General features: G+C 40.7%; 1 long non-coding RNA gene and 1 pseudogene across 3 annotated transcripts in view; one reads left to right on the top strand and one right to left on the bottom strand.

Moving 5' to 3' along the window:
* LOC309861775 overlaps positions 1 to 23,729 on the top strand; it is a 243,545-nt gene that overhangs the window by 32,171 nt on the left and 187,645 nt on the right. The window lies entirely within an intron of this gene.
* Positions 12,087 to 22,168, bottom strand: LOC309861937 (peptidyl-prolyl cis-trans isomerase A pseudogene; annotated as a pseudogene). The gene is made up of 2 exons: positions 22,121 to 22,168; positions 12,087 to 12,395 (listed from the first exon to the last, which is right to left on the bottom strand). The product of its transcript is annotated as a peptidyl-prolyl cis-trans isomerase A pseudogene (transcript).

The raw sequence follows: 23,729 nt of genomic DNA, 5'->3' as shown, positions 1-23,729 counted from the left end.
GGTGATCCAAAGTGGGAAATGTTAAAGAAGCCCGTGCCTAGTGGTGGTGGAGTAGAAGGATTTCTACCCACCTTCAGTGTTCTAGGAGATGGGGATAACAATAATGAACTCTGCCTGCTGGATGCAGGCCAATTAGTCCAAGTTTGTGAAGCTCGGAGTCTTATTACAGCTTTACCGCTCCTGGAGAGTAGGCAAGACCTTCCTGTGACTTTGCATGTGAAACTAATTGCCCTGGAAATGTCGGGAATTTGATCTTCCATCAAATCCTCCAGCTCTTCAGATCCCTTGACAATCTTGGGTTATTTGCATCTCAAGGTTAAGGGAAGCTATTGCTTTCTGGATGCTAATCAGTCGTGAAAACTTTTTATCTCCTCTTGAAAACTAAAACCCTTCACAATTGCCCTATTCTGATCACCGTGAGAGCGAGGAGAGGTGCAGATAGGCTGGGTTTATTTCAATGAGCAATGTGTTTAGCAGTTTTGAGTTTTAGTTCTATTTTTCATTGGCTTCTGTGGGATCCTGGAAAATCACTTACTATTTCTGAGTATATTTCCCCCAAATGTGATCTGAATTTTGTCATATCTCCCCAGGGAAAAATTACCATTATGAAGCTCTAGATTATTTTAGCTTGTGGATTTGAAAAGAAAGCAACTTTGCAAATAGTTTTTCTGTGGGGAAAAAAATATATATGCTTATACATACACATGTGGACTGTTTTCCTACTGTGCCATTTTAGTCACACGAGGTACTTTTTAGAGATAAAAAATTATCCAAGCACCATCCAAGTGGTGCTGTTGACATTTTGCACCACATCGTTCTTTGCAGCTGGGGAGGGGGGTGTTGTCCTGGGTGTTAGAGAATCTTTAGCAGCATCTCTGGCCTCTACCTACCAGATGCCAGTAGTGCCCAGTTAAACTGATTAAACAAGGAGTCCATTAGACCGAGGGGGTGCTACAACCTTAGCAGACCCAAGCAAAACGAAAACCTATATATGCCTCATGGTGAAAAAAAATCAAACCCTAAGGACAACCAATCACAAACATCCAACTGGGTTTTCCCAATGAAGGCAACCAAATCACTCAAGCTGTAGCCAGTCAATCCTTGCATTGCCTTCGTGTGTTCGCTGCAACAGCCTTGTTGCAGGAATGCTTCTCGCCACTTCGGGCTTTGTGCTGACGATTTGGATAGATTTTTGGCTCAAATAAATTCTTAAAAATTTTAATATATCTCAGTTTGTCTTTTAACCACCCCCAAGTCACGACAATGAAAAATGCCTCTAGACATTGTCACGTGTCCCCTGGGATAGGATTGCTTGATTTAGCAAATAAAAATACAGGATGCTCAGTTAAATTTGAATTTCAGAGAAACAATGAATGTTTTGTCAATTTAACTGGGTGTACTGTATTTAATCTGGCACCTACCTGGGGGACAGACTCTCCCTCACGTTAAGAACCAGTATTCTAGATAAAGATTTGCATTTATCAGCGAACTCACATTATCCTCATCCTTCTCTTATTCGTGCTCCAATTTTCTTGCTTCCCTACCTTTCTCTCTAATTCTGGCCTGCATGATAGAGGATAAAATAAATTACATTGTGGACCTCACCACAAATTGTTGCTAGCCTTGGGCACGAGAGCAACTAGAAACAAATTGCTAGTGGGATGCTTGGTTAAGGGTCTGCCTGCAACTCAGGTCATGATCCCAGGGTTCTGGGATTGAGTCCCACATTGCATTGGGGTCCTTGCTCAGTGGGGACCTTGCTTCTCCCTCTGCCTGCTGCTCCTCCTGCTTGTGTTCTTTCTCTCTCTCTCTCTCTGACAAATAAATAAAATCTTCTAAAAAATTGCTACTATATGTGCAATTCTATGATAAAATAAGAGTCAGTTACAAAAAAAGAAAGAAAGAAGAAAAGAAACAGTTTAGGCAAGTCAAAATCATGCTTCTCCAAGCAGAATAAGCAGAATCCTTGCATGACTGGCACAGGACCCAGTCAGATAGGCCTTTGAGAAGAAGAAACTCTGTGTGCCGCCAAGATCTCCATGGACCCTCTGAAAGTCAAGTCCAGAAGCGAATGTGAGTTTTTCTTTTTTTGCCATTTAATCACCAGATACTTTTTGAGCAATGGCAGCATCAACTAGGTGCTATATGGCATACATACAAGGGAAAAGGCACAGTTTGTGCCTAGTAGAAGAAGCAGGTTGTCCTTCCATAGAGAAATACTTGCTAATAACAGGTGGTGTATTCCCAAGGCCTAATTAAGAGACAGATGGTACTCAAAAGGAGAAATTGGTAACCACTGGCATTGTGAAAGTTAGGGAAGCCTTCGTAGAGTAGGTAAGATGGAAGGATGGGTGGAGTTAGGGGTTGTTGGAGTTGGGGGAGGATGGGGAACAAAGCTGGTTAGAAACACATTACTAGGGTGCCTGGGTGGCTCAGTGGGTTAAGCCGCTGCCTTCGGCTCAGGTCATGATCTCAGGGTCCTGGGATCGAGTCCCGCATCGGGCTCTCTGCTCAGCAGGGAGCCTGCTTCCCTCTCTCTCTCTCTGCCTGCCTCTCCATCTACTTGTGATTTCTGTCTGTCAAATAAATAAATAAAATCTTAAAAAAAAAAAAAAAAGAAACACATTACTATACCTTGAGGATCAATGATCTGGTGCTCAGAGCAGAACCAAAATACTGTGATCCCTTAGATTGCTAATCAGAGATTGGTTTCCTGTTATTGTAGAGGAACATGCCTGAAGAAAGTACAGAGGACGCTCAGCTAGCTTTTGTCAGTCTTTATTCTTTTCTTTATCGTCCCCAGTATTTGTTATTGCTCCATTCTGCAAAATAAAAGTTAATCAGGCCACCAGCTTAGAAACCATCTATTGGGGGTGCCTGGGTGGCTCAAGCCTCTGCCTTGGCTCCGGTCATGATCTCAAGGTCCTGTCCTGCATCAGGCTCTCTGCTCAGCAGGGAGCCTGCTTCCCCTCACCCCTCTCTCTCTGCCTGCCTCTCTGCCTGCTTGTGATTTCTCTCTCTGTCAAGTAAAAAATAAAATCTTTAAGAAAAAAAAAAAAAAAAAAGAAACCATCTGTTGATAGTGAGACTGCTCCTTCAGGGCACCCTTGTACCCCAGTCCAGCACAAACAACTTACTTGATATTTCATCCAATTCCATAGAATGCCTTGCTGAGACAAGTTTTCCACTTTCTTACATTTGCAATTATTTTCCAGTGCCCCTCAATAGGGTGTTGGTTGCCCAACCAGTCCTCTTCTTAATCCAGCTCTAAGCCTATCAGGATATTATTGACACAGATGTTGTGATCAAACCATTTATATGTCTTATTATGTAAAAGGGTCTTCCCCAGATGCTCCATGAAGGACTTTCCCAGGTGGTGGCAGAAGAGGCAGGATGCAATGGTGCGTTGGGAGGAGCATTCAGTTGGGAAGCAGAAAGCTGGTTTTGAGTTCTGGCTTTGCAACGAGCTTGCTTTTTGTGGATGTCACATCCCTACCCTGGGTCTTTTTTCCTTTTTCTAAAAATAGAAGGTTGGACAGGAACCAGAGTCCCAAAACAAGTTTTGTCATAAACATCAGTTCTGATCAATTGGTAGAAGAAGCCTTCTGGAATGCTGCATAGAAAAAGCCTTTTAAATTTCATTTTATTTAAGATTTTATTTTTAAGTAATCTCTGCACCCAACATGGGTTGAACTCTCAACCTCAAGATCGAGAGTCACATGCTCTACCGACTGAACCAGGCAGGAAGAAAGTGTAGAGAACACTTTCGGGACCACATCTGGGCTCTGGAAAAAAAGAGTGATCAATTAGCAATGTCTACCGTGAGTGCAGAAAGGGGATGGTGGTGATTATAGGAAGGATGCTTTATTTTTAGTATTCCATGGTTGAATAAGCTTTGAGAAATTCCAAGCAGAGTTCTGAGACAGTGTGAATATTGTTTAAATATTCAGAGAGAGTTTCTGTACTCAGAATTAGAATTCTGTGGATTTCCCCAAAACTATAGTTAGGTTGTTCAGAGCAGAATTATCTCTATATTTTTATATAAAGCAGAATATCTTTTTTTTTAAGGATTATTTATTTATTTATTTGACAGAGAGAGAGAGACAGAAAGAGAGGGAAAACAAGCAGGGGGAATGGGAGAGGGAGAAGCAGGCTTCCTGGTAAGCAGAGAGCCCGATGTGGGGATCCATCCCAGGACCCTGGGATCATGACCTGAGCCAAAGGCAGACACTTAATGACCGAGCCGCCCAGGTGCACCTATAGTTGACCCTTGAATAACATTGTTTGAACAGGGTTTGAACTGTGCAGATTCACTTATATACAGTTTTTCCTTAAAAATAAACACATGTATATGGTGCTATAAATGTATTTTTCTTATCATTTTCTTAATAGCATTTTCTTTTTTCTAGCTTACTTTACCATAAGGGTACAGTATATACTGTATATACAATACATATAACATACAAAATACATGTTAATCTACTGTTTATGTTATGGGTAGGTCAACAGTTGGCTATTAGTAGTTAAGTGTTTGGGGAATCTAAAGTCATATGTGGATTCTTGACTGCATGAGGGGGTTGCTGTATCTAACTCTTTGTTTTCAAGTGTCAAGGGTAATTTTTGCATTTAGGACAGCTTTGCTTCTGACTTGCCACCAATAGATTCTATACGTCTGTGTTTTTTCTAGGGAGTGGGGAGTCCTACTTACAGAGCCACAGCTAAATAAAATGACTTAGTCCTTCAGCATACATTGAATTTTTTATTATAAAATAAATTGATGAGACCCTAACCAAAACAAAATAAAACAAAAGCCAAACACTATAAGCTAAATTATAAAGTAAACCACAGGCTGAGTGAAAATACTTGCAAATATTTACCTAAAATGTACTTAAAAGATAGAGAACAGCAAGAAAACAAGAAAATGACAGTTCTATTTTAAAAAAAGGCAGAGAATGTAAGCAGCAATTCAAAGAAGAAGTATAAGCCCATTAGACATATGAAATATGAAAGATTAAATCATATTTAATAATCTAAGCAATACAAAATGAGGCAAGATACTATTTCCCTCTACCGTATTGCTAAGTAATATCCAGTGTTGACAAGGAAGCAAGGCAGAAGAGGGTGTAAATTGGCACAATCATTTCAGAGGGCAATTTAGACTTATCTATAAATACTTTAAGTGCACATATCCTTTCACCTAGCAATTTCACTTCTAGGAATTCATCTTAACAAAAACTACTGGTACAAAGATATGCATACTCAAGGGCATTTATTGTAGCAATTTTATTTTTTTAAAGTTAGTTTATGTATGTAATGTGTTTGTATAGATGTATGTATATAAGTAAGTAATCTCTGCACCCAATGTGCCACTGGAACTCAGGACCCTGAGATCAACAGGGTCTTCCTGCTGAGCCAACCAGGCACCCTGGTAGCAATTTTAACACAACACGGCAAAAACATAGAATCAGCTTAAATACATACAATTAATAAAGGGATAAAGAAATAAAGCACGATACACTATATTATATGTGTTAGATTATGCTGGCTAAGGTTGGTTCAGCTGGGAACTGTTTCCCACATTTCCCGTCCCTGTAGGACTCTATTAGAGTTGGCCAAAAGAAGAGCTTTTGTGAAACTGGGAAGGTTGAAGTGAACAGTGGCCATTACTCACTACTACCATCAAATCCCACTCCCAAATTCACACACACACACACACACACCCCAATTCTTGTCAGTTTATTCATGGAAAAAGGCCTGGAAAGCCCCACACCAAATTGTTAATGGTAGTTAATTTGGGCTTCGGATTTGATAGCGGTAATGAGTGTGATGAGTAGATTTTCCCTTTTAAACTTCTTTGTTGTTTAACTTTGTTATAAGGAACAAATATAATGTTATGTTTGAGAAAAAAATAAAAGCACTTAAAAATAGAGGTTACAATTTTGGAAAATATAAATAGAGCAAAGGAAATCTATCTATCTATCTATCTATATATATATATATATATATATATATTAGGACATCTGTACTTCAGCGATCAAATATAATTTCTTAAACATTTTAGTTTATTTAAATTTCAAGTCTTTTCTCATGCCTTAAAAATGCCTTGTTCAGGGGCCCCTGGGTGGCTCTGGGTTAAAGCCTCTGCCTTCCGCTCAGGTCTTGATCTCAGGGTTCTGGAATTGAGCCCCACATGGGGCTCTCTGCTCAGCGGAGAGCCTGCTTCCTCCTCTCTCTCTGCCTGCCTCTCTGCCTACTTGTGATCTCTGTCTGTCAAATAAATAAATAAAATCTTTAAAAAAAATGCTTTGTTCAATATCAATGTTGTAAAAATAAACTGCACATATGTAAAGTGTTCTATTTGATGAGTCTACATGTATGTCTACACTTGTGAACCATCACCATAATCAACGTGATTATGGTGTGAACGCATTTATACCTCCCAAAAGTTTCTTTATGTTCCATTATAATCCCTTCTCTCCCCTATATTTCCCAGCACACACTGATCTGCTTTCTTTTACTATAGATTATTTGTGCATTTTTTAGAATTACGTATAAATGGAATCAAACATGTATATAGTCTTTTTTGTCTGATTTGTTTATTCAGTGTAATTATTTTGAGATTCAGCCATGCTGTGTTTCTTAATAGTTTGTTTATTTCTCTAGTTGAGTAGTATTCCATTATGAATTTCTGATTCGTTTATCCGTGGACCTATAGATGGACATTTGAGTTGTTTCCAATTTGGGGCTATTACAAATAAAGCTGCTATGAACATTCACATTCAGGTCTTTGTACGTATATATGTTTTATTTTCCTTTGAGTATATACCTAGGAGAGGGTTGCCTGAATGGTATTGTAGGTGGATATTTGACTTTAAAGCAATTGCCAAACTGTTCGAAGTTGTTCTACCATTATGCATTTCCACTAGCAGTATATGAAAGTTTCAGTTATGTGTTTATTAACACTTGGCATAGTCAGTCTTTTTATTTAACCATTTTAAGAATTATAATAATATCTCATTGTGGTTTAATTTGCATTTCCTTAATTACTAATAATGATCAGCACCTTTTTGTGTGCTTATTTGCTATCTGTATTTCTTTCTTCCCTTCTTTTTTTTTTTGGTCAAGTGATGGTTCAGATATTTTGCCTCGGTTATAATTGGTTTTCTTATTATTACTGAGTTGTAGGCCGTCTGGGTGGCACAGTTAAGTGTCAGCTCTTGTTTTCAGCTCAGGTCATGATCTCAGTGTGGTGGGATTGAGCACCAAATCAGGCTCTGCACTAGCTTGGGGTCTGCTTGAAATTGTCTCTCCCTCTCCCTCTGCTGCTCCCGCTTGTGCTCTTTCTCTTTCCCTTTCTCTAAAATAAAGAAATCTTTAAAAAAATAATTACTGGGCGCCTGGGTGGCTCAGTGGGTTAAGCCGCTGCCTTCGGCTCGGGTCATGATCTCAGGGTCCTGGGATGGAGTCCCGCATCAGGCTCTCTGCTCAGCAGGGAGTCTGCTTTCTCCTCTCTCTCTCTGCCTGCCTCTCTGCCTACTTGTGATCTCTCTCTGTCAAAGTGGAATCAGTGTAATAGGGGCTTTAAGTAGTGTATCATGATTTAACTGCAAGGAGTTTAACATTCTTGTAGGAGCCCCTGTTCTCACTTCCTATCTTGAAGCCTAAGACCTTGGGCCCTTTGCTGACCCTACAGTATAGCGGAGAATGTGTCCATTTACTTACAGCCCTGATTTCTAGTCCATTGCCCTCAATCTGTATGTCACCTTATGAGGCCAATTCTCTTACTACTAGTTTGCTATTTTAGTCATTTTATTTTTATTTTTAAAGATTTTATTTATTTATTTGACAGAGAGAGAGAGAGAGATCACAAGTAGGTAGAGAGGCAAGCAGAGAGAGAGGGGGAAGCAGACTCCCCGCCAAGCAGAGAGCCACCCAGGTGCCCCTATTTGAGTCATTTTAGACCACTGGACTGACCCAGTGCATTAAGGACACTCCTCCTTATGCTGACCTATAGAAAATTTACTGTTGTTGGGGCGCCTGGGTGGCTCAGTGGGTTAAAGCCTCTGCCTTCGGCTCAGGTCATGATCCCAGGGTCCTGGGATCGAGCCCCGCATCGGGCTCTCTGCTCGGCGGGGAGCCTGCTTCCTCCAATCTCTCTCTCTGCCTACTTGTGATTTCTGTCAAATAAATAAATGAAAATTAAAAAAAAGAAAAAGAAAATTGACTGTTGTTGTTGTTATTGTTATGGCATTTGGAGAGGTGGAGGACAGGGTTCGAGTCCTGGTAGGGAGCAGATGCTTATTTTGCTGATTATAAACCTAATTGGAGCTGAAAATTATTGGGTCTCTTTGGTTTCTCCCTTGTGACCTCGCTGAGGGAATAGATGCTGGGAATTCAGGCTAGTTTGGTAGGACAGGGTACCTGAAGGATTCCGTTTGTGGGTTGCTGAATTGAAAAGAGGTGATGATGGGTTGTTTTGGTAGAAAGGGATGCAGATCTGGAATTCAGGAGAAAGGTTTGCATTGGAGATTATTTGGTGAATTCAAAAGAGGCAATCGTAGATTGAAGTCACCATTTCAGGTGGGAATATACACAAAAAGAAACCTACAGTTGGACCTCAGGAGTACTCACATTTGAGAGACTGAGGAAAAATGGGGACCAGCGAGTGGAGAAAGTTGAAAAGAAATGATAAGGAGAAAAATGTTGTTGTATTAGGCCCCTTTCCAATTTCTGCTTGGCCAAAACTTTTCCCCCTCCGCTCTTATAATTAATTGATTGGCATATAGTCAGTGCTTCACAAACTTCTGTTAAATGACTGACTGAATGAACTCCTAAAGAGATTTTCTAGGGGGAACCCAGGGTCAACAGTCCCCAGTGTTGAAACAAGACTAGAATGAATGAGGGAAGGTTTCTTTAAGAGGGTTTTGGATTTGGAGGATTAGGACATCACTAGTGAATTCACAGTATGCAGATTATAAACACTTAATCACCTCATGCTTAGATTATTAAAGCATGTAAAATGCAGATGTAAGACTTGATTCCTTGGATTAATGTGATGATTCAGTGATATAACTAGTAAATGATGTTAAGTACTTAGTTCTGCCTCTCATTCATTTACTAAAATGATAGTTAATGAGTGTTTACTATGGGCCAGGGGTGGCTACAATATCTGCAGATTGAGCAGTGAATAAAACAGGTAAGGTTTGTGCATTCATGGACTTTACAGTCAACCTGGGGTAAGTGACAGGTGATAACAAAGACATCCTAGCGTGACAGATGGTGTGCACAAATCAAAGAACGATCGTCTGATAGGATGTTGGGAAGGCTACGTTAAAAAGATTGGACAGGTAAGGCCTCTCTGAGGAAGTCACAGAAGCTAAGAGCTGAATGAGAAAAGAGCCAATATGGACTATTAACTGTTCTTCCCTTCTTCCTCTTTTTATTTCTTGTTCTTCTTCTTTCCTCTTCAGCTGTCCGGCTCATTTCATCACACGACTTTTCTGTTCAAAACCCTTCCATGCCTCCCTGAGTGACTTTGCAAGTTGTTATATGGACTCAGCCGGCAGAGGAAAGTGCTGCTCTCCTGTTACCAGCTGGCTGTCAGCTCCACGTGGTGCTGTAGAAAAGGCATCCTTGCCCCAGGCAAAGGCATTTACACCTTCCAGGGAGACACATGATTAGAGAGAGCAGAGGCGCAGATGCAGACACAGGGGAGGGGGTGGATAGAAAGCTAACTGGGTCTTAATCTATTAGAAGAGGAAAGGCCTTTGAAAAGTGAATTAATGGTATTAATAGCTGTATCAGGTGAGTAGCTGGCCAGAGTTCACGGATAATGAGGCTAGGGTTGAATTCCCATATGGACCAGAGAGCTTCGTGTGGAGAAACTACGCTGTTTACTCCCTGACTATGAGACTTAGGCAAACACATAGCTCTCTGAACCTCGGTTCCCCTCTGAAATGGGGATGTGTACCCCACCTGCTTGCGCCATGTCATAAGGAAAAAATGAAAAAGGATAGTAAAGTGTTTTTTAAATTTTTTTATTTTTATTTATTATTTTTTTAAGATTTTATTTATTTATTTGTCAGAGAGAGAGAGCACGAGCGAGTACAGGCAGGCAGAGAGGCAGGCAGAGGCAGAGGCAGAGGGAGAAGCAGGCTCCCTGCCGAGCAAGGAGTCCAATGTGGGACTTGATCCTAGGACGCTGGGATCATGACCTGAGCCGAAGGCAGGCGCTTAACCCACTGAGCCACCCAGGCATCCCTAGAGTGCTTTTATTAAATGATAACTTCTAAATATGATCTTTCATTATTCCTGATTACATTATGATTTTCATGGTCTAGGCACCTTCCTTCCCTACTTGTTCTGCCCTGTGTATCAACTGACTATCTCTCCTACTGGATATTCGACCACGCTGTGAATGTTCCTTATAAATCAAGCGGGAGCCCTTCAGTAGGCTCATTACATTGACCCTGAGTTAAGAAGGTTATTTTCATAGAAAGAAACAACATATATTCTCAAGTGCTGGTGCTTGGGTTTATTCTATTCCCTCCTGGCTTTATCGTTGTCTTACTTATTTTAATGTTTGTTACAGTCGATTGCAGTGCTTCTAACCACTAAACACTAGTGTGGATTTCTGTCCCCTCGTATGAGTGAGTCCTAGGCTGAGTCCCCTCTGACCTTTGTCCTTTTGCCTGATCTCTGGAGAACTAGAAATTAGGTCATTTGGTGTTCACTACCCAGTGATGACTACTGTAGGGCACATATGCCTCCCCCCCACCAAAACCCTGCTCATCATGGACACTACTAATTGATTATCGCACCACCTCCTATTGATGTGGTTTAATAGCTCTGACTAATGTGGGTTAATGTTGGTTACATGTGGCTACAAAGCATTTAAAATGTGGCTGGTCCAAGTTGATGAATGTTGTAAAATACAAACAAGATCATGAAGACCTCACAAAAGAAAAAAATGTAAAATATCTCAATTAATTTTATATCTATTGCAAGTTGAAATGATAGATTGGGTTCAATAAAATATGTATTAAGCTTAATTTTACCTGTTTATTTTAGCTTTTTATTTTTTAAAATTTATTTTTATTTTTTTTAAGATTTTATTTATTTATTTGACAGAGAGAGAGGTCACGAGTGGGCAGAGAGGCAGGCAGAGAGAGAGAGGGGGAGGAAGGCTCCCTGCCAAGCAGAGAGCCTGATGCAAGGCTGGATCCCAGGACCCCGAGATCATGTCCTGAGCCGAAGGCAGAGGCTTAACGCATTAAGCCACCTAGGCGCCCCTTATTTTAACTTAAAAATATATATATATTTATTGATTTTAGAGAGAGTGAGAGAGAGAGAGAGCACCAGAGTGGGGAGTGTCAGAAGGAGAAGCAGGCTTCCTGAGTAGGGAGCCTGATATGGGGTCACTCCCAGGGTTCTGGGAACATGACCTGAGCTGAAGGCAAACACTTAACTGACTGAGCTAGGCACCTCTCTTTTAACTTTTTTTTTTTTTAAAGGGCTACTAGAAAATGTAAAATTGTAAATGTGGCTCACATTTGTGGCTCATGTTCTGTTTCTGCTGTACAGTTCTGTCTTCAAATCATTCTCAAGACAGTTCTCTAGACATCTGTAAACCAGAAATATAAGGCATTGTATTTTATGGGAGCAGGAGAGAGGTGGATCCATTTCGAGTTTACATCTCAGAATGAAAAAGAGAACCTTGAATTTATCTAATTTAGTGGCTTCCAAAAATGTCTTTGTATTAGAAAGGCCTAGGATCTTATAGATTTCCAGGTTCCACCCCTGAAGATTCTGGGAGAGTAATAGGTCTGAGATGGGGCCTGGATTGTGTGTTTTCGCCTACTTCTCCTCATTCTTCTTTTTCTTCTGTTTAGTTCTTATTTTATATGATCAACTTAACTCTGCAATCCAGCTAGAGTTGGAGGGGGTAAGACAAATATGAAACCCATAGAACTGCAATGAGAGCACAAAGATTTTGGGATATTTTGAGCAGATAAGGATGAAGCAGGGCTCATCTAAGCTACAGAAGGAATGGTCTGATGGTTAAAACACAAATAAGATTTATTAGATTATTCATGGTCAGCAATGGTGACGATCTTGCTGGTCTTGATGTTTCTTAATCTGAAGTGCTCCAGGGCTTCCACAATATTCACGCCTTTTTTTTTTTTTTTTTAATCGTGACAAAGCCCAGGCTTGGCATCCAAGCACTCAGTCTTGGCAGTGCAGATGAAAAACTGGCAACCATTGGTGTTGGGTCCAGCATTTGCCATGGACAAGATGGAAGGACCCATATGCTTTAGGATGAAATTCTCAGCATTAAACTTCCCCCCATAGATGGACTTGCTACCAGTGCCAGTATGGCATGTGAAGTCACCATCCTGGCACAGAAATCCCAGAATAATCCTGTGAAAGCAGGAACCTTTAGAACCAAATCCTTTCTCCCCACTGCTCAGAGCATGAAAGTTTTGAACTTTGTTTGCAAATAGCAGGAAGGAGATACAGACAAAGGCATGCCTTACATGTCCATGTCTAAGAACATAGTGGGGATGACAATTGCTGGGGAGTGTGTGTATCTGCCTGCATTGTGTGTGTTCAGTAAAATCTGGGAGATTCTGATGCACAGCCAAGTTTGAGAACCCCTGAGCAAGGACTTTTTTACATTTCTGTGAAGGGCCTTTCCTGGGATGACAGGTTGTTACTGGCAGAGTGAGGACCAGAGCACATATTCGTCGTGGATTATATTTCGTACCACTGATTTCAAGAGTATTTTGTACTACTGTGCCTCAAGGGGCTTCACAGAATTCAGGGTGGAATGAGGAACTTGGGCTGCATCTCAGTAGGATGGCACACTTCTCTTCCTTATTTGGCGAAAGCCTGGTTTGTCTCGGCAGCCCCCTCTGTTGTCAAAAATCCCTAGTGTAGCTTGGCGTAGCTGACTTTGGGGAAGCAGAAGAGAGTGGGAGGGCCCTCAGAAAGATGTAGCCGGAAGGGTAATCTATGGGGGAAACTCTTTGCAGCCTACGCCCCTTAGAGCCAGAAGAGCCTGTGGAGGTTGTTTACTTGATTGCCTCTTGGTCTGGAGGAGGAAATTTGGATAAATAATTTCACTTCTCTGGGCCTCAGTTTTCACATCTGAACAAGGGGGGTCATGACATGTTCTGTCATTCTATTTTATGGTAGCAGTCTCATTAGAGACTATTGTAATACTCATAGAATAGTGGTTTCTCTCTTTCTTTCTTTCTTTCTTTCTTTCTTTCTTTCTTTCTTTCTTTCTTTCTTTCTTTCTTTCTACCAGTATCTTAGTCCAAAGACACATGGCTAGTTAGAGATAAAGGCCAGACTTTGGACTCTGGTCTCCAGGTTAACTCATCCTGTGCAATTTCAGCTAACAAAGGAGATGTGTTCAGGGGCTTCCAGAGGGATAGGGGCAGGAAAAGCTTACAAGGGAAGTTGAGGCTGCCCTCGTGGCTAGGTAAATTAAAGTCAGGTACCTACCCTCTTATTTATACATTCATTCATTACCAATTTATTCGGCTTATATTTATTGAGTACCTCTTACAGGATTGAAATTGCAAGATATGGGGATACTAAGTCAAGCTAGACAGGTTTTTGTTATAATCTATGTTTCTTGCTGTGTCTCCCTGAATATTTCTTTTGTCAGAAATATTCTCAATTAGCTGTCGCCGTGCACAAATAACATGAAATAATAACAGCTGCCATTTACTGGGAGTTAATCATGTACCAGGCACAGTGCTAGGCACTTCCAGAATACTACCTTGGAGCACAGAAGAAGAAATAGATCTAGGGAGACTCAGTACATTTCCTAAGGAAACACAGTAGGTGGTAGAGGTAGATGTATTTCCACCCTTTAAACCTCAGTGCTGGGTGCCTGGGTGGCTCAGTGGGTTAAGCCGCTGCCTTCGGCTCAGGTCATGATCTCAGGGTCCTGGGATCGAGTCCCGCATCGGGCTCTCTGCTCAGCGGGGAGCCTGCTTCCTCCTCTCTCTCTCTCTGTCTGCCTCTCTGCCTACTTGTGATCTCTGTCAAATAAATAAATAAATAAAAAACTCAGTGCTGTCTTGCTTTGGAAAGTATTTCCTTTTGCGAACAGCATTAGGTGGCTGTAAGGTCTTAGACAAAATGCCTATTTACTCATGAATGTTTGTCAAGCTGTCATTTACTTACAGCAGTGAAAAATAACCTAAAATATTCAAAATAAACTGAAATAAATTATAATACAGTATTTTTGAAGAATATTTAATTGCCTGGGAAAGTACTGTTCATAAAATGCTACTTCAAATATGAAGATTTATATCTGTTTGGTACTAATTTTGTAAAACACCCACCCACATCCCTAAATATTGAGAAAAGGATGGAGTGTAATTCACTGTTGTTTTCAATACTGTTGTTTGGTATCAGTGTTTTGGGAGAGTCTTGTTTTCTCTGAACTTTTTGAGTTTCCCATACTTCCTCGTTTTTTCCTTTTCCTTTTTTTCCCCTTCCCCGACATTTTATTATGACAATTCTCAAACATACAGAAAATAGGAAAGAATTTTTTAGTGAATAGGCTTATATCCGCCACCTAGATTCTACAGTTAACATTTTATTACACTCCATCACTTATCTACCCATTTCCTTCCTTATCCATTTTATTTTTTGATGCATTTCAAAATAAGTTGTTGGCCTCAGTATACCTGTACCCAAATATTTCATCATGCATTACTGTTAAAATTCAGTATTTGTCGTGTACCTTTTTTTTTTTCCTTATAAGGTAAGATTTACTTGTAAGGCGACGTGCACAAATTCTGTGTACCATTCAGTGGGTTCTGACAAATACATCTACTTGACTAATCCTTAGCAAGATTCAGAACATCATCATCACCTTGGAAAGTACCTTCATTCCGGGTCAGTCCATTTCCCCAAAGCAACTTCTGTGCTTGTATTTTTCTGGCATGGGCTAGTTTTGCCTGTCACAGAAGTTCATGTAAACGGAATCATACAGGATGCAGACTTTTATGTAAAGTTCTTTTATTCGACATAGTGTTTTTGAGATTTGCCCATGCTATTGCATATACCAGTAGTTTGTTCCTCTCTGTTGCTGGGGTGGGACACATGTACCACTGTTGGTATTTCTGTTCTCCTATTGATGGACACCTAGGCTATTTCCAGTTTTGGGCTATTATAACTAAAGCTGTTATTAACATTCTTATACAGTCCTTTTGTGGACATAGGTTTTTTTCCTCTTGGGTAAAACCCTGGGTATAGTTCTGGGTCATAGAGTAGGCATGTATTTAGTTTCCCAAAAAAAATTTATTTATTTATTTATTTTTAAAAGATTTTATTTATTTATTTGACAGAGAGAGATCACAAGTAGGCAGAGAAGCAGGCAGAGAGAGGAAGGGAAGCAGGCTCCCTGCTGAGCAGGGAGCCCAATGCAGGACTCTATCCCAGGAACGTGGAATCATGACCTGAGCTGAAGGCAGAGGCTTTAACCCACTGAGCCACCCAGGTGCCCCTGTATTTAGTTTTGTAAGAAAAGTCCAGGCCCATTCTCAAAGCGGTTGTACCATTTTATACTTTTGCCAACAATGTAAGCAAGTTCTGATTGCTCCATACCCTTGCCAATATTTGATGGTGTTCATCTTTTTAAAAATTTTAATCATTCTGTTGGGTGTACAGTGGTATCTCTTTGTGGACCACATATTATTTTTATACTCAGAAAAAAAGCTTGATAAAAAAATAAAACTGAAATGATGCCAAGGAAAAGAAAGAGAAAGAAAAAGTACTGGAAGTAAATTTGGTAAACTTAATAGTGCCCTTCTTTGATGATTTATGAAGGATTTCTTTCTTGTGCTACTTTGCTTTAGTTTCCAAATTGTCAAAAATAAGCCTGTATTAAAAAAAAAATAATAATAAGCCTGTATTTCTTTTGTTATGGTAGAAAATGTATCTTATTTGTAAAAAATTATTATCTATGAGAGTTAAGTCATTAATCAGAGACAGTTCAGTGATATTTTAGTAGTCATGACTGTGTGATAGCTTAAAACTGAAAAAAAGCTTAAAATGGGCCTTATATGTAAATACTCTTTGTATGAGAAAATGCTTCCTGTCTGGGCTTCAGTTTCTTCCTTTTTTTTTTTTTTTTTTTTCTTTTTTTAAGAGAGAGAAAGAGCAAGAGCATGGGAGGGGTGGAGGGAGAGAGAGAATTTTAAGCAGGCCCCATGCTCAGTGTGGAACTCAGTGCCGGGCCCCATCTCATGACCCTGAAATCATGACCTGAGCTGAAACCGAGAGTTGGATACTTTATGGACTGAGCTGCCCAGGCACCCCTCTTCCTCTTTTTTTTATAAGTGGGTTGGAATAGGTAATTAGAATAGGTTATCCCCTCTCAGTTATAAAGAAAATGTGTGCAAAACTGATAGACATTTGAGGAAATCAGAGAGAGGACATATGGGCTTTGATGGGGAACAGAGGTTTGTTCTTAGGAGTTTCAAGCTGAGAGAAAAAGAGCCATTTGCCCTGGGACTCATAAGAAAGGTCCAGAGCCACAGAGAGAGACTGTAGGATACAGTCTACACAAGGAGAATGTGAACTTCAGAGTTAGATGGTCCTGGATTCAAATTCCAAAGCAACCCTCTTCTTGATCTTCGATCTTGGGCAAATGCTTTAATCCCTCTGAGTCTCAAGCTTTTGCTCTGCAAAATGAAGATTGTAAAATCTTTATCCTTTGGCTGTGTGTGTGTGTGTGTGTGTGTGTGTGTGTGTGTGTGTATTCTGAATCAAATAACATTTACAGACATTATCATGGGTCAGTCTTCTGCCTTGGAATATAGTAGGCAAGTGACTGGCGGGGGAGGGGAGAACTTGGAATAGAGGGAAATAAAAGGGGCCAGAGACGAATTTAGAAATCTAGATTGTGAAGGCCTAAAGGAATGCTAGAGACTCTCATCAAAGCCCTCACTTTTCAGAGGAAAGGAATAAGGTCTGGCATTGATTCCCCATGGGGACGGCAGCCCGGCCATTATGGGAACCCAGATGTTTTATTTTCCAGTTTCATCATGAAGCTTCAGGTAACTTCACAATTTGAGTCTAGCTTGATGGCAGGCAGTCAGATGAAGCAGAATTTTTTTTGCCACTTTGCTTGGGGTTTTCACATGCTGTAATCAGCAAGAGAACAGAAACAGGCTCTCCAGGAGACTTGTCTGTGGAAGATTTAATGCTTCAACTCTTTAAATTTTACAAGCTCAAGTGATATGCATAAAAACCATGCTGTTGGTCAGCTTAGCTTGGTCCCGGAACTGTCTGTTGCATTTGACTCTGATTCTTCCTAAGCTCAGGCACAAACTTCTCTGGAAAGTACCTCCTGCCCACCGAGGGGTTTCCTGTGTATTAATTTCATCCATGAGAAGTTTCCTGCATTGTCCTGGCTTCCAGGCTAAACACTTACTGTCTGACAATTGTATGATTTTCTGACACTTCCATGGGAGACCAAATATCCCTGCCACACTGATTTGTCCTGATTAATTTCTGTCAAAGTTGTTTACCACTTGTCTGGTGGTGTTAGCTTGCTTCTGTGCTTAATTTCAGAGAAAAGGATTTCTTTTCACAAAGCTGAAAAGGAAGCACTTAGAATCCTTCCTTTCAAACCGTCAGGTTTTTTTGGTCTATAGAAGCAACTTCCTGGGTGGTTTCATTGGCGGAGTAAAAGAAAAGAAAAATCAAGGTCCAGCTTGAGTTTCCTCTTGCTCCTTGACCTGAATCTCCTTGAAAAGTCTTTTTTCCCTGCATACCACCCCCTTCACCAACTTTGCAAGGGGGTGCTCTAGGGTAAGCACTCTCAGCCCTGGAGATCTTGAGAAAGGAAATAACACCAAGCCATCCAAGGGGTAGGCCCCCCTTCCCTCCGTTTTAGAGGGGGATTTTTACTCCAGCCTGATTCAAAAAATAATGAACCTCTTGTGAGCAAATCTCTTAGGAAACATCTGATGTAGTTTTCTAAGATGTTGGTCAGAGGAGCGAGAGGACTTTGGGACGCTATCAGGACTGACTCTGGATCTGTCTTATCTTATTTATCTGCCAGAATCAGGGTTAGCTTCCTGATGGAAGGAACAATTTCTGCCACACTCCTTCAACCCAAGACAGAAAACACAGAAGAAATATTGATGCATTCTTCTGCTTTCCAACACAAATGTATTTCATAGAGTCCTTGCTGCTATAAAGAAATTCTTTGAAAGCAAAATGTAAGAGAGCTTTGTTCATAGAAAAGTCCTTTCTTCCCTTGGCTAAGGGCTCCTTGTTCTTTTGCCATCTTTACTCTTTCCCTTGCCTGCTTTGTTTATATGACAAAGTCAATATTGTACTCCACTTACTGACATTCACTGTGGTGAGGAAGATGGAGTTGTATGTTTTGGCCCCAAGGGCAATGTGGTGAAATAGAAAGGCCTGGGACTCAGTCTGGTGTCATAAATTTAGGCTCTGGTTTTGCTGATGATTTCTCAGACCTCAGCATCACCAATCATATCTAAGAATAAGACTTTACAAAATATTCTTCATAACACGTGTGAAACATTTAACATAGGTCCAGGCACCCGGTTCGTTCTAGCTGTAGTTGACTTAGATGTTCATCTCACCAACTGCTTTATTCCTTAATGGGTATGTGTGGCAGGTGACTGGACTCCTGTAAGAGTATGGTAAGGAGGGCTGCTGAAAGGGGACCAGGATATAGGAAGAACTGAACAATATTTGTTGAAGGCCCACATTGGCTCATTCTTTTTCTGAGGGTTGACTCTTCAGGAGTGGGTTAGTGTGTGATGTAGTAGAAATGTAATAGATTTTGAGTAAGACAGATTTGGGCCCCAGATTCTGTTCTACTGACTTTGGTTGTGCAATGTTGTGGAAGTTCCTTAAAATACCTCTTTTATAGGTTTAGTAAAGTGACCCAAGTTTTCTGTGCTCTTCCCTGCCTTCCATACCTGAAACTGAGAGAACTAGACTAGAGCACTGGAAATGACTCCATTCTCTGTGTGAAATCAGCCCTGAAGAAGCAATTAAGGCAGCCTAAAGGTGTTGGCAGAAGCCTAATAAACCTCATGGGCATGTTATTTGGGGTTGCTAACCTTCCTCACAATTGGACTCTTCTATTCACAGATTAGCACCAATAATAAGCCCCATTGAAGAGAATGACTCTAATTGGTTCCTAGTTGTTGCTCTGGGATAAAAGTTGACCATCTATTCTGAGAATGGTCTTTCTGAGGCTGTGTCTGCAGTTGGCTCAAATGAACTGATAAATCAGTGAAAAATTCACTTCACAGAGTCATTGGGTCTGAGCAAAGCTCTGACTTCTTGTGCAGGTTTGTGTGTGAGTGTGAGTGTGTGTGTGTGTGTGTGTGTGTGTGTTTGTAGTGCATTAGAGAGAGGGAATGTGTGTGTGTATGAGTTTAAAATCATGATGTGGACAAATGAAAATACTTAGAAAAATAAGCTAACCAAAGGCCCCCCCAAAATCTGCTTGCTTGACTCATCTCTCCTACGTTAGTGTAGCTTAAAAAGCAAAAGGAAAACATTTTTTCATAATGAACGTGACCTGTCACAAATTCCAATGCTTTAAGAGGAAAACAAAATGTTGAGAAGATTCAGCCCCAGGATTGAAGATACACCACACCTTTCTCTCCAGGAAATTATTCTAGGAGGGATATCCAAAGTCAGGTATTATTTTGGTTAAGGCCCATTGTGTAGTTTTTTCCTTGAGTTGACTTCTTTGTATTCTTTCATTGTGGTAAAATATAAATAACATTGACCATTTTAGCCAATTTGAAGTGTATAGCTCAGTGGCATTAAATACATTCATCCTCTCGTGCAACCATCACCAACACCATTCTCCAGAACTTTTTCTTTCATCTTTCCAAACTGATACTCAGTATGCATTCAGTCCTTCAGATTTTTCTTTTTCTTTATTTATTTATTTGACAGACAGAGATTACAAGTAGGCGGAGAGGCAGGCAGAGAGAGAGGAGGAAGCAGACTCCCTGCTGAGCAGTGAGCCCAATGCAGGGCTTGATCCCAGGACCCTGGGATCATGACCTGAGCGGAAGGCAGAGGCCTTAACCTACTAAGCCACCCAGGGACCCCAGTCCTTCAGATTTTTAAGAGACAGCAAATTACAGATTTTGGAACCATCTGTTCCTTATTCACATGAGGAGTTAGCACAAGAAATAGCACATTCTTTCTCTTTCCTAATTTATTTATTCAGTTGCTCAACTGGTGTATGCTGATTACTGATGATGAGCCAGGCAGGTACTGTGTGAGGATGACGTTGAACAGACCAGACAGAATCTCACCCTCTCCGATTTTACCGATTGTTCTCTTCGTGTTGTGGTGGGCAGAATAATGGCCCTCCAGAGATATCCATGCCTTAACCCCTGGAACCTGTGACAGTGTTTCTTTACATGACAGAAGGGGGAGTAAGATGTGATGAAATTAAGGATTTTTCTCCCCTTTTATATTTATATTGACATAAAAGAAAAAAAGAAGAATGTTATGGTTGTAGGGTAAGAATCTTGAAACAGAAATTATCCTGAATTATCTGGGTGCACCCAGTGTAATTATAAGGATTCTTTTTTTTAAAATAAAGATTTATTTATTTACTTGAGAGAGATAAAGAGGGAGAGAGAACATGAGTGGGAGGGACTGTGGGAGAGGGAAGGAGAGAGAGAGAATCTCAAGTGGACTCCCCACAGAGCGTGGAGCCTGATGTGGAGCTTTGTCTCACAAATGCGAACTAACTCATGACCTGAGCTGAAACCAAGAGTTGGGTGCTCAACCAACTGTACCACCCAGGCACCCCTATAAGGACTCTTATAAGGGGAAGATGGAGGGTCAGAGAAGGAGATAAGACAGCAGGACTGAATGATGGGAAGGGGTCCATGAGCCAAGGAATGTGCAAAGCCTCTAGAATCAGGAGAAGGAGAGGAATGAATCTTGTAAAGCCTTCAGAAGGAACACAGTTTTTTTTGACACCTTGGCTTTGGTCCTTAAGATTCATTTTGGACTTCTAATCTCTAGAACTGTAAATATAAGATAATTTGTGTTGTTTTAAGCCACTACTTTGTGGTAATTTATTATAGTAGCAATAGAGAACTAATACTAATACTTGTCTTTTTGCTTAGTGTTAAGGAGTTTCCTTATTATGAGTTTTCTCTGGTTAGCTCAGGAAACAGGCCAGTGTAAAGATTTTGCTCTCTAAGTTCTGCCATTCCTTGTCATCAGACCTGTGTCTGGACTTTCAGCAGACTATGACTTGTATTGAATTCATCCCTTATTTTTCTCACTGCCTAGTACCATACTAGGTGCACTAAATGCCTAGCACTCAATCTAGGAGGCATGCTACACTTGGCTCAGGTCCTTTCTGCATACAGGTCAACAACATTCAGGAGAGGAGGTCATTCCTTTACTTAGTAAATGACTTTGCCGGCAATAAGTGATGACTTTGCCAGCAGTAAAGGGTGGCTGCCAAGTGCTGGTAGTGTATTGACATGTGCTGTGTAGTAAACTATAAGATAGATGATTTTTCTGAGAACCAGATAAAAGGCATAAGTGTTCTGTGCAGGAGTCTTTCTTATGCTAAAAATAAAATCTTTGACAATTCTAAACTCTCAATATTTACTTCGTCTTGTGCTTGTCTGAAACAGTACTCCCTACCCTTTTTGTTGTATGATTCTCTCTTAAGAACAAAAAATGATATTTTTCAAGCTTTCAGACTTCATTCTGTGTCCTTCCTCTCCAATCTGCTGGTCAGAGAGAGGTCAGGGCTGAGTGGGTAAAGGAGTAAATTGCTCCCAGTCTTGGGAAGACAAAAATGTGAGCATGACAATGGGAACTCCAGAGAAGAACTGATTAACCTCAGGCCAGAGAAGAACTGATTCTTCCATTTACTTGATTTTTGGAGATCCTCATAAAAGTGAGTATCTTTTTACAGAATAAATCTGAGGGGCTAGCTAAACTCATCTTTTTCATGTCAGAAATGAAATCTTAGGCACAGAAAATTGAACCTCTTTAAAATGGCTTATAAGGTCCTTCATGACCCAGCCAAAACCCTTTTCCCTACCTGTCCAGCCTCATCTTCCACCATTTTGTCTCCTAATCTCCCAACCATTCTGAATTTTTTTTAGTTCCTCTAACATTCTGAGTCTTTCCTGGGTCCTAGCTTGTACCTGACTCGGCCTGAACCAGGATTTCTTCTCCTCTGTTTCCCCACACTTGGGCTTGCTGACTCCTACACAACCTTCAGTGTAGAGGTTGCTCCCTCAGGGTAACTTTCTGTCCTCTCACGCCATTGATCCTTTGCAACACAGCTCTTACACACTGTCTTATGGATGCCGTTTGCTTGTCTTTCTCCCGACTAGACTATAAGCTTCACGAGGGTCTCTTGCATGGGGGCCTGTGTGTCTTTTGTGTTCATTGTTTCCCACTGTGCTTAACACTTCCTTCTAACAGACTGGCACTCTGCCACAGGCCAAATCTACCTCAGTCAGCCATTTATGTGCCACCATTTGTTTTAATTGCACAGTTGTACATGACCGAGCAAACGGCAGATAGGTACCTGTAATCAAACAGTCCGGAGATTTTAAGCACTTTTGTTCATTCCTGGAACAGTCACTGAGCCTTGGCAATAGGCAATTTAAATTCTGGACAACGAGTTTTCAAGCTGCTTCAATGGCTACATTTTGAGAATGGTGGAAAAACTCCGACCCTTTGATAATTGACTGAATCAGTTTTCATAATTCTACTTTATGCACTAGAATGGTTAGCAAACTTCATTATCAGCAGCCTGATGAGAAAGCTTTTAGCTTCTAATATAGATCTTGTGCATAATTTCGATGTGCAACCAAACTATGGCCACTCTGCACAGCAGTGTTTCTTAGACAAAATGATCTTATAGTTTCATCATTATAAATAATTTCAAAGTAGGTTCAGGAAGGGCATACAATTGGCCTCTTGTTTATGTGTGTTTGATTCAGAGGAAGGACAGCTGACTGCCACAGTTGAAAGCAGCCACCGTATACCTCTGTGACACAGGTGGCCTGCATTTGCGGAACTTGTAAATCTCTATCTCTTCTCTTGCTCTGTATATCCAGAACATTGCCAGATTCTAAAAGACTCTGACTAAGAGGAATACATCTTTAAGAAATTTCTAGAAAAGACATATGACTTATTATCTGACAGAGCATCCCAGGCTTCCCCATTTGTAACACTCATAAATCACTCCTTCAGCGTCTCTTTAATCCACAGTAAGCTGAAGCATGAGACTTTGTCAAGGCAGAGACCATTTCTGTCTTTGCCACTGAGTTCTCAGCACACAGACAGTTCATATGTATTTGTTGGATGGGTAGATGAACTTCCATAGCCATGTGTTGGCATATATGCACTTTTATCTTTTTTTTTTTTTTTTTGCACTTTTATCTTTGTACTTTACTTGAAGTTAGCATTTTATAGCTTATTTGGAAAATTGCTTTGCTTCCTCTTTCAATTAAAAATGCTATGTGATAGGGGTGTCTGGGTGGCTCAGTCCATTAAGCATCTGCTTTCGGCTCTGGTCATGATCCCAGGCTCCTGGGATCGAGCCCCACATCGGGCTCTCTGCTCAGCAGGGAGCCTGCTTCTCTCTGCCTCTCTGCTGCTTGTGATCTCTGTCTCTCTCTGTCAAATAAATGAAT

This window comes from Mustela nivalis (assembly GCF_964662115.1).
Source record: "Mustela nivalis genome assembly, chromosome: 3".
NCBI lineage: Eukaryota > Metazoa > Chordata > Mammalia > Carnivora > Mustelidae > Mustela > Mustela nivalis.
The sequence above is the reverse complement of the archived record's forward strand: the minus strand, read 5'-3'. Positions and strand labels throughout refer to the sequence as shown.